The 9,874-nt window shown below is 37.1% G+C and overlaps 1 long non-coding RNA gene across 1 annotated transcript; it reads left to right on the forward strand.

Annotated features, from left to right (window-relative positions):
* The first annotated feature begins 1,953 nt into the window (after positions 1–1,953).
* Positions 1,954–6,475, forward strand: LOC124720410. The gene is made up of 3 exons (XR_007006151.1): positions 1,954–2,308; positions 5,313–5,505; positions 5,627–6,475. It is a non-coding gene; the product is annotated as an uncharacterized LOC124720410 (long non-coding RNA).
* Positions 6,476–9,874: the final 3,399 nt, after the last annotated feature.

Raw genomic sequence — 9,874 nt, forward strand, 5'->3', positions numbered from 1 at the left:
GCATATGCTGTTAAAAGCATAGTGAGATTTTCTTTTTCATCATTTCCAACATTGTACACAACTTTCTTGCACTTTTATGTTATCACATTTTTCCCTTGAGAATGGAGAAGAGAGAGGAGGGGAAAATAAATAAACTAATTAATTAATTAAGCGTGCTTTCATAAGAACTGAAAACTCTACTTGTGTCATTTGTTATTTTCAAAATGTTACTCTGTTTCCAAATACTGTTCTATTTCTTCAAACCAATTCTGAATTTCTCAAGTTATTACATATTATTTACTGTACATTGTCCAGCAATACTTCTGTTGTTACTGGATAGTTTGTAATTTGGCACTACCTTTGTACCACTGGTATTGGCTAGTGTACTTTTGCAGATAAGAAAATCGACTGGACTGGACAAATTCAGACAATATGGAACATTTTACACTAAATTTGCAATATAATGTCACCCTTGTCTCACACAGATTGTAGCAGCCATTGGGGTGCCTGTCTGGCCAGCTTCTGCAGCTTTCGCTTACAGGTTTGTTTTTTGCTTGGGCCGTATCATGACAGTCATTCCAGTGATAGACACCATGTCAAAGACTGGAACCAAGATTCACAGAAATAAAATTCCATGGTTGTAATTCACGGTGTAATTAATTTTGCTCGCTGACATGTTTTGAATTCAATTTTAAAATAAAACCATGGTACTAGTCACTGTTTGGGTGTCAGCCTGGAAAATTACAGTTTTAAGACACCCCAACCTCAAAATTAACAGCTGTGATCGATGTTATTTTCAACAAGTTCCTTCACTTCCTATATCATCATGGATCAGTCCAATATAATATTATTACTACACTTAACTTCCAAATGATACAAGTTATGCATTTAAGAGGAGCCTTAACGTTGGCCTTTGTGTTTATCTCATTTAAATGTGTTTCTTGTCACGTATCAAAGACTGAAGCAATGTCAAAAACTGGTGCTTCTACCTTATCACTCAGTTAAAATACACCGTGTCATGTACAGGCGTTAATAAAATCACGGCATTCAAATATCTGATCAAAGAGAGAGCCAGATTCGTAAGTGCATGTTGCAATTACAGTGTCAGCATATATGCAGATCGGTAATGCATCACTTCAGATAAAGAAAAATAACAATTTTTCCGTTTATAAGTAAGTAGTACTTTAATAGCTCAGTTATAATTTCTGTTGTCAGTAGAGATACCCCTAAGCAAATGATGTCAACTTTTTTTCAAGAGGCGCCTTCACCGTTTTCCACACTTGATTTTCCGAATTATACCTTTAGTTAAAAGCTTCGGCAACTAAGGTAATTTGTTGACCTCCATTGAATCCTAAATAGTATTTTAAAACGGGCAAATAAGTAAAGCACTCATAAAATTAATAGTAAACAATTTATAGGTCAGCTTGTCAAACTTCCGAAACACACTCGAATTTAGGAATTTCGTAGCAGAACTGTCACTGTTTTTTCTCGCTAGATTAGAAACACTTCATTATGTTGATGTGAAGATATCTAGAACATCCAATATAAAAGACTTATGAGGGCGCAGAACGAAAAACATTTTCATCCGTGTTTTGACACTTCCTTTTTTGCCAAATTCAGATATGGCGGACACTCAATGATATGATCTTTGGCCGGCACGCGCTAGAGCCATCTATCGGTAGGTCCGGTAGTTGAGCATCCCTCACTTCGCTAGCTTTAGACGCCTGTAATAATACTGTTTCAAAGATAAAGTTTATGGCTGTTCACTTTTGTTGTCTAGGGTATTATATATTTATAAGAGGTCCGGAATTTTAAAAAAGGTAAGGCTGGAGACATCTAGTAGTTTTATAAAAGTCATCACACGTTTTTATTCCTCGTTAAAAAAACTCACGTAAAGTTTACATGACGTCTCTGACAAAACAGTTACATCTTGTGCATTAGCCTCTTTGGTTCTGCGATCCACATACGGTTTACGGTTACATACAATGGAATTAGCCGGCACTAAAAACACTGACCGACGTGACTTTCACAACTACACTGAACCAATTGCCTGCCTGTCTTTGACAGTGCTCGTATTTATAACCTTCCGCAGTGATCAACAAATTATCTCTTTTTGCAGAGTCAGTTAAATTGTTATTAAATGAATTATTTACATGAAATAGTTACAAATGATTCTGGTGCTCAGGTGTTTAGATTAAAACCATAAATGGTGCATTTTACTAATAATTACAAGTGTCAACCAAGTGAAATAGCTGGATTACAAAGTGTTGCATATGACCTTTCTCATTTGCATAATATTGGGGTTAAAAAGTGCAAATCTGTAAATTACGTGAGTATACAGTACAAAAGTATTATTAAAGTTACTTTTCATACTAAGTATAGTAAATAATCAGGTTTTCCTGGCCAAATTTTATAACAAGCAATTTCGTAGTCACACATGTTGACACTCTGAATAAGCCTATGTGAGCAAAACATAACAGTTCCTAATGAAATATTCGTGTTAAAAGTTTAAATAAATGTACCTTGCTTTTGCATTTTTCTTTTGGATCGAAATATTATATATTAATGACATTGAAAAGCATTGCATCATAATTGCACCCATACCAAATTGAACTAATTTGAGTTTAATTTACTGAAAGAGCGTAATTTATCCTCAGTATCGTATACTTCTTTCCCCTCCTATCGGGATAATTACAAACTTCACATTCACAATCAGATGCTAATCCTTCATTTACATGTTTTGAACCACATGCTGTTAACATGTATGTACTGGTAAACAGTAATGTTCTGAAATGAACTGACAATGTGAGATGTCTGTGGTTTACATACCTCTCTGCAGTATAGATGACCCCAGAATTCGAAGACTTAACACAATAATGCATAAGAATTACACCGCACAACTGCAGGGCAATTACACACATTCTGAGCAGTGAAGACAGTACGAAAATTACACTGCACAATGACTCTCATTGATAATTACTATTTCAGTATCTGGGGCCCAGGACACCTCAGCATCCAGAGATCAAGACCACTGGTGTAGTATAACTGATAAAATCATATGTAATTATCTGATGAAATTATGACATACATCTCAGAATCCAGGAGACAGCCCCATCATCATCATCATCATCATCAGTGGTCTGCCAAAAAGGCAGGTTTTCACATGATAGTTCTCGAGGTTGTCCGGTCTTCTGCCATTCTCTTCAGGTCTGCACGATTTCCTCTTCCCTTTATGTCATCTATCGTGCCTCCTTCTTCCTCGCAGTCTTCTCCCACAAACCAATCCTTCCAAAGCATCTGCTAGCAAGCACTCCCTTCTCAAAGAAATGTCCCAACCAGTTCTTTTTCCTTTCTCTTACAACCTTCAGCAGATATCTTCTCTCACCAACCCTTTCCAATAGTCTTTCAGTACTCACTCTTTCCATCTGGCTTATTCTCTCCATTCTCCTCTCCTCCACATCCACATCTCAAATGCTTCTAATCTTTTTTCATCCTCTAGTCTCAGCATCCCAGCGTCCAAGTTTCTGCCCCATATAGTGCCACGCTCCAGACAAAACATTTGCCAAGCCTTTTCCTTAGTCCTTTATCTAATTTGCCACATAAGAGTCTCCTCTTTCTGTTGAACGCCTCCTTCGCTATGGCAATTCGAGCTTTCACCTCCTGATGACATCTCAAGTCTTCAGTTATTCTGCTTCCGAGATATTTAAATGCACTTACTTGGCTAATGGTAGATTGTCCTATTTTAATGTTGGACAGTCTGTGTCTTGTACTGATGACCATATACTCTTTGCTTTTGCTGTGTTTATTTACATCCCATATTCCACACAAGCTTCTTCAGATCTTTCGGCATATTATTCACAGCCCCAGGGTAATAAAATATTCTGATGATTAAACATGAAGATAATCGAATCTGCACATTTGAGGGTAAAAACATCTCTGGACTTAGCACAGCTAGATAATTGATTAATGTCATGGCAGGGGGCAGGGCGTGCAGCCATCTCAGGGGGTGATTTTACCTTGTTGTTGCTATTATAATATTGAGGCTAGGGCAGTCTGAAGATTTAGAAAGTGACACTGAATCATCTCTAAATGAACACTCAACCCCCTACTTTAGATAAGCACATCTACCTTGTCCAGTTATAATCCAGTTGATGATCCTCCACTAATGCCACTGATTTCTGAGGAGATCGAATCTTTCTGTCTGCATGAAAGGGTCCTTGACTAAATGTTTGTTGACTACTGATGACTGCCCCCAGTGGATTTTCCATGAACGGTTGACAATGAGAGAGGACACAATAAGGTGTTTTTCGTGCACCATGAGGTTTCCCTCGATTTCAAGTGTCGTTGTCTCGACTGTGCAAAATCTCAATGAATAGGCAGTGAGGATTTTTCTGATGTTGTTCTAGACCTTTAGGACATCTGATCTTCGTAGAACTGGAGGTGAGATAATGCTGAGAACAGGAAGCCATAGAGTGTTTGTACTTGTAATACATCTCGCAATGACTAATTGGGTTGCACATCTATCTACGTAGTGTCAACACTACTGATCTCAGTTGAACAGTAGTCTTCGGTAACAGAGTACTTTTGGTGGGTTAAAGCTTGTAACAATACCACCACGTGCAAAGTAGGTTAGAAATCAGATTAAGAATGTTGCTCACGCAGCATATGTTCGCTTTATCGGGCAACAACAAAGTTATTGACTGTGGATGGTATCGTCAGAACGGAAATAATGAAGTCGCTGTAAAAAATTCATTAATTTTGGCACTTATCTTGAATGGATTCCCACGTAGATTTCGTCATTTTTATGGCTCATCTTGTTGATTCTAGGGTGATACCACTTTGACTGCTAGAAGGTTCAGATCTGTATTTTAGCAATATTTGAAGACCTAACAAATGCGGTTTTCAGGAAATTCTTAATGATCAAACAATCCCAGATCAGAACAATGGTATGGTATAAATAATTTTTGACTTGGTGTTCACGATCCACATTTTTATTAAACTTCTTGTAAATTCACATATACTTTTTCTTAATTGTCACATCATCAAGAAAACAGTTTTGCATCAATCTTCATATATTTAATTTCTACTTTAACCAAACACAAGACTTGACTGTTCTTTACAAAGTGAAATAACAACTTCTGCAAAGTGAAATAAAGACTGCTCTGTGCGCATTTGCACCAAAACGGTTACACGTGAGTCAAAGATTGACAGTCTCACAGAAATGAATACACACAACAACCATATCACTGTAATATATCGCTACATCGGAATACCTATACATTAATAAAACCAAATGTGAATATTGTTACAATAATATGTTTGTTACTTTGCAGAAAAGTAGTACGATATTACTGGTATCGAGAACTGGGGTCGGAGTGCCGTAAGGGTCACATAAATAAAGAACCATTACAAGCTGTGGGTCTTAAAACATGAACATTAGCTCCCATAACGTATTACCAAGTTTTTGAAGACTATTGTTTCTCGTTTTGACTTTAGCTGCTGCAAATGAAAGATGCTGCTTATAAGGTAAGAGCTCTATCTAGCATTGTTCCTAGGTATTTTAGTGTAATGCAGTAGAGCAAAACTGGTGCTCTGAATCTGAATTCTTGTATGTAATCTGATTGTCTTTTGTGTATGTGAAATGCAGGTATAACTGTTTTCTGAGGACTTAGGTGGAGACACCATTTCTTGAAGTAAACATCCAAGACTTCCATATCAGTGGTTAAACAGGTGTCAGCATCAGAAACATTGTGGCTTTGGGTCACCAAGCAAATGTCATCAGCATAAATCAATTATCAATTTTCTTGAAGATGTTTTTGGTAAGTTGTGCATATACAGACCAAACTAGAGGGGACCCAGAAAAGACTCTTGAAGTATACCCACATTTCATTTAACTACCCTGCATCTGTTATTGTCAGAATAGATATGAAAATATCTATTGCTTAGCATGTTATTAAGTAAGTCCTTAAAATTATGACACAGGATAACAATTATGAATTTCTAAATATGTTCTTTTCACCAAGCAGTGTTGGAAGCAGCTAATAGATGCAAAAAGGCAGTTACAGTTAGTAATTTATGCTCCTGCCCATTTTTGGTATAAGTAACAAGAGAGACTACCTCTTCATTAAATTAATGTTTTAAGCTGTTCTAGTGCCCTTATTTTTAATGAAAGAGTGTGTCTTGATTGTCCCTTTACATTCAGGGTTCCTCTCTGTAAGCTTGTTGCTGCAGCCAACAGTCTGTTGAAAATATGACTCATTTGTCAGCATGGTATGTTTTCATTATTTCTATTTGCTTGTTTCTATAATATCTTAAACCTGTTTACTGTTCACATTAACCAGATAGGTCAATAGTTCTGAGATATGGTATTAGATGAGATGGTGTTCTACCCTGCAGTGTACATAGTCACAGAGTATTTACCATGAGTGGCAAATTATCACTACCTAACTTCCATTTCATAGAAATAAAGTATGTTCTTGAACATTATTAAAGTAAATTAAACCAAAGGCAATTTACTGTTTCTTGTTTCTTTTACAGACCTGATGATGGTCATTTGGGAACTAAAACTTGTAATGAATAGTGAAGCAATACGTTTTTGCGATCAAGAAAATTAAAAGTGTCTACAATTTAAAGTTTTAGAGGTACATAAGATCACTTGTTTCCATCACCTGATATGTCAGGTCTTAGTAACATGTTATTGTGATTAAGACTATTACGTCGACTACTTCAAATTGACGTAGTCAGAGAATATCTGTTTCTGAGCTGCTAATCTCAAGTACAGTCACTGCTTACAAGGGTGAGGTAAAAATAGAGAGATTTAAGTTTAGTATGAGTAGCAATGTGCCTCACCCAGCATGTTACTCTCAGAGCTGGAATGCACTTCATGATGTTGTGACACTGTTTATCTTTAACCTTAAGCTCTTATTTGGTTTGGACATAGTGCGTAGTTCTGGTGGATTGGAGGACTATGTTATTCTTATTACTTAGTCCTGGCGGTCACCTTATGGCTGGATTAAAAATTACCTTTAGGAAAACACCATCTGGGATGTTTGTTGAACATCAAGGCATTTTGTGTTCAATTTCATAGTACTGATAGTCTTTTTGACTAATACTTAAAAACTACTCTCTAGTGTGATATGAAGGGGTTTATAACATAATTATGTAAGTCAGGTTTTGATGGAAATGAGCTAAATGTTATTTAATAGAAACTGCATTCTTCTGAATGGTATCATGCTATATCTTTGTATGCAAAGTAGCATAGCTACATTATATGTATAATTTCTGTTGTCATGACATCATAACATTTTTGTTTATAGCTAATGTAGTTATGTCAGTTATATCTCATTGAAGGCAATATTATAGAAACGGAAGTGAACGTAGATGTTGTGTTGGGAGATGTAATACTGCAAGAAGAATTTGACAGTGCTCTGAAACATTTAAGTTGGAACAAGGCTCCAAGAGTAAACAATATTGTCGGAACTACTGATAGCGTTGAGAGAGCCAGCCATGACAAAACTCTTCCATCTGGTGTACAAGATGTATGAGACACGTGAAATGTCCTCAGACTGTAAGAAGAATGGAAATAATTCCTATTCCAAAGGAAGCAGTTGCTGAGAGGTGCGAAAATTACTGAACTACCAGTTTAATAAGTCATGGTTCCAAAATATTAACACGAATTCTTTACAGAAAAATGAATAAAAAGGCCGACCTCAGGGAAGTTCAGTTTGGATTCCAGAAAAATATGGGAGCACTCAAAGCACTACCGACTATACAATTTATCTTAGAAGATAGGTTAAAGAAAGGAAAACATGTTTTTAGCACTTGTAGACTTAGGTAAAATTTTTGACAATGATGACTAGAATACTCTATGAAATTCTGGATGTAGCAGGGGTAAAATAAAGGTAGCGAAAGGCTATTTACAACTTGTACAGAAACGAGATGGCAGTTATAAGAGTCAAGGGGCATAAAAGGGAATTAGTGGTCGAGAAGGGAGTGAGACAGGGCTGTAGCCCTTCACCAATATTATTCAATCTGTGCATTGAAAAAGGAGCAAAGGAAACAAAAGAAAAATTTGGAATAGTAGTTAAAGTTCAAGGAGAAGAAATTAAAGCTTTTAGGTTTGCTGATGACATTGTAATTCTGTGAGATACAGCTCAGGACTTGTAAGAGCAATTGATCAGAGTGGACAGTAAATTGAAAGGAGAACATAAGATAAACATCAACAAAAGCAAAACAAGGATACCGGAATGTAGTCTGATTAAATCAGATATGCTAAGGGAATTTATTAGAAAACGAGGAACTGAAATTAGTAGATAAGGCTATTTGGGCAGCAAAGTAACTGACAATGGCCAAAGTAGGGAGGATGTAAAATGTAAACTGGCTATGGCAAGGAAAGTGTTTCTGGAGAAAAGAAATTTGTTAACATCAAATATAGAATTAAGTGTTAGCAAGTCTTTTCTGAAGGTATTTTTGTGGAGTGCAGCCATGAACACAAGTGAAACGTGGATGATAAACAGTTTAGACATAAAGAGAGTAGAAGCTGAAAAATGTTGAAGATTAGATGAGTAGATCACATAAGTAATGAGGAGGTACTGAACGAAATTAGGGAGAGAAGAAATGTGTGCACAACTCGAGCAAAAGTAGGGATCAATTGGCAGGACACATTCTAAGACGTCAAGGCATCACCAGTTTAGTTGTGAAGGGAAGTATGTGTGTGGGGGGGGATTGGGGAGGGGGGGAGGTAAAAACAGTAGAGAAACACCGAGTGGTGAATACGGTAAGCAGATACAGAAGGATGAAGGGTGCACCAGTTATTTGGAGGTGAAGAGACTTGCACGGGATAGAGTAGCATGGAGAGCTGCGTCAAACCGGTCTCAGGACTGAAGGTCACAATAACATCTCTCTGTGTTAAACACCTTATTTTCCACATGCTTTATTACTTCAGTGCTTATGACTGACTGGTGTAATATGTCTGATGTAACTTTGAGGATGACGTATGAGGAATACATATATATTTGAAGTATGGGTAGTTGTAGGTCACAGGTTGGTGCTATAGGAGAGATTTCGTGGATCAAATTTATGTTAATCTACCTAGCGCCCTTCCCTTTTATTTTCTTTGTATTGAAAGTGCCGTGTAGAGAAGTACTAGGAAAGTAATATGCCATGATTTTAATTACCTATTCGTAGGAGCTTCTTGTTGTTAGATGTGATCTTTTCAGTTTAACTGCTTGTCATTAGTCACGCCTACATTGCATGTTCAAGTTCTGGGTGAGTGAATATTTTACGTGTTAACAGTGACACTGGTTGATCATTGTGTGTTTCGCAATTCATAAAAGGCTGTCTGTTCTCTGCCTTTTAAATCTGTTTTGTTTTTCTCTCATTTTAATAGTTCTTGTAAGTGAATTCCAAGGGTTTTACATGTGTGTCTGGGGTGATGTTGGACAGAGAGCAGAATATCTAGCTTTTTTTGATTAATGGAATTAGTGTTCCAACAACTACGGAATTAATGAAAAGTACGAAACAGATGACGCGCCTTTTAACTTGTGGCATCCACAGTTCAAAAATGAACAAAGTAGATTGGAGAGCTAAGAAAGATATTTTTTTTTGAGTGTGACCACATCCTCTATTCTGGCTTCCTGAAAAGCTTCCTGGATGTTTCCAGATTTAGAGGTGGATGGCTGTAGCTGTGATATGAAGTCGCTTGCAGCATACTCCACCTGCCCATCAACACACAATTAATAGCATGCACTGTGCCCATTGCTCTTCCCCCCCCCCCCCCCCCCCAATCCTTGTCGAAGCCATGTTTATTATAAACACACTACAGAGATGTCAAGTCGGTGTAGCGATGCCAGCGCTCCAAGCAGTTACATTTCACATTGCAGTGAACGGAAGACAA

The sequence above is a fragment of the Schistocerca piceifrons genome, chromosome 11 (genome assembly GCF_021461385.2).
Source record: "Schistocerca piceifrons isolate TAMUIC-IGC-003096 chromosome 11, iqSchPice1.1, whole genome shotgun sequence".
NCBI lineage: Eukaryota > Metazoa > Arthropoda > Insecta > Orthoptera > Acrididae > Schistocerca > Schistocerca piceifrons.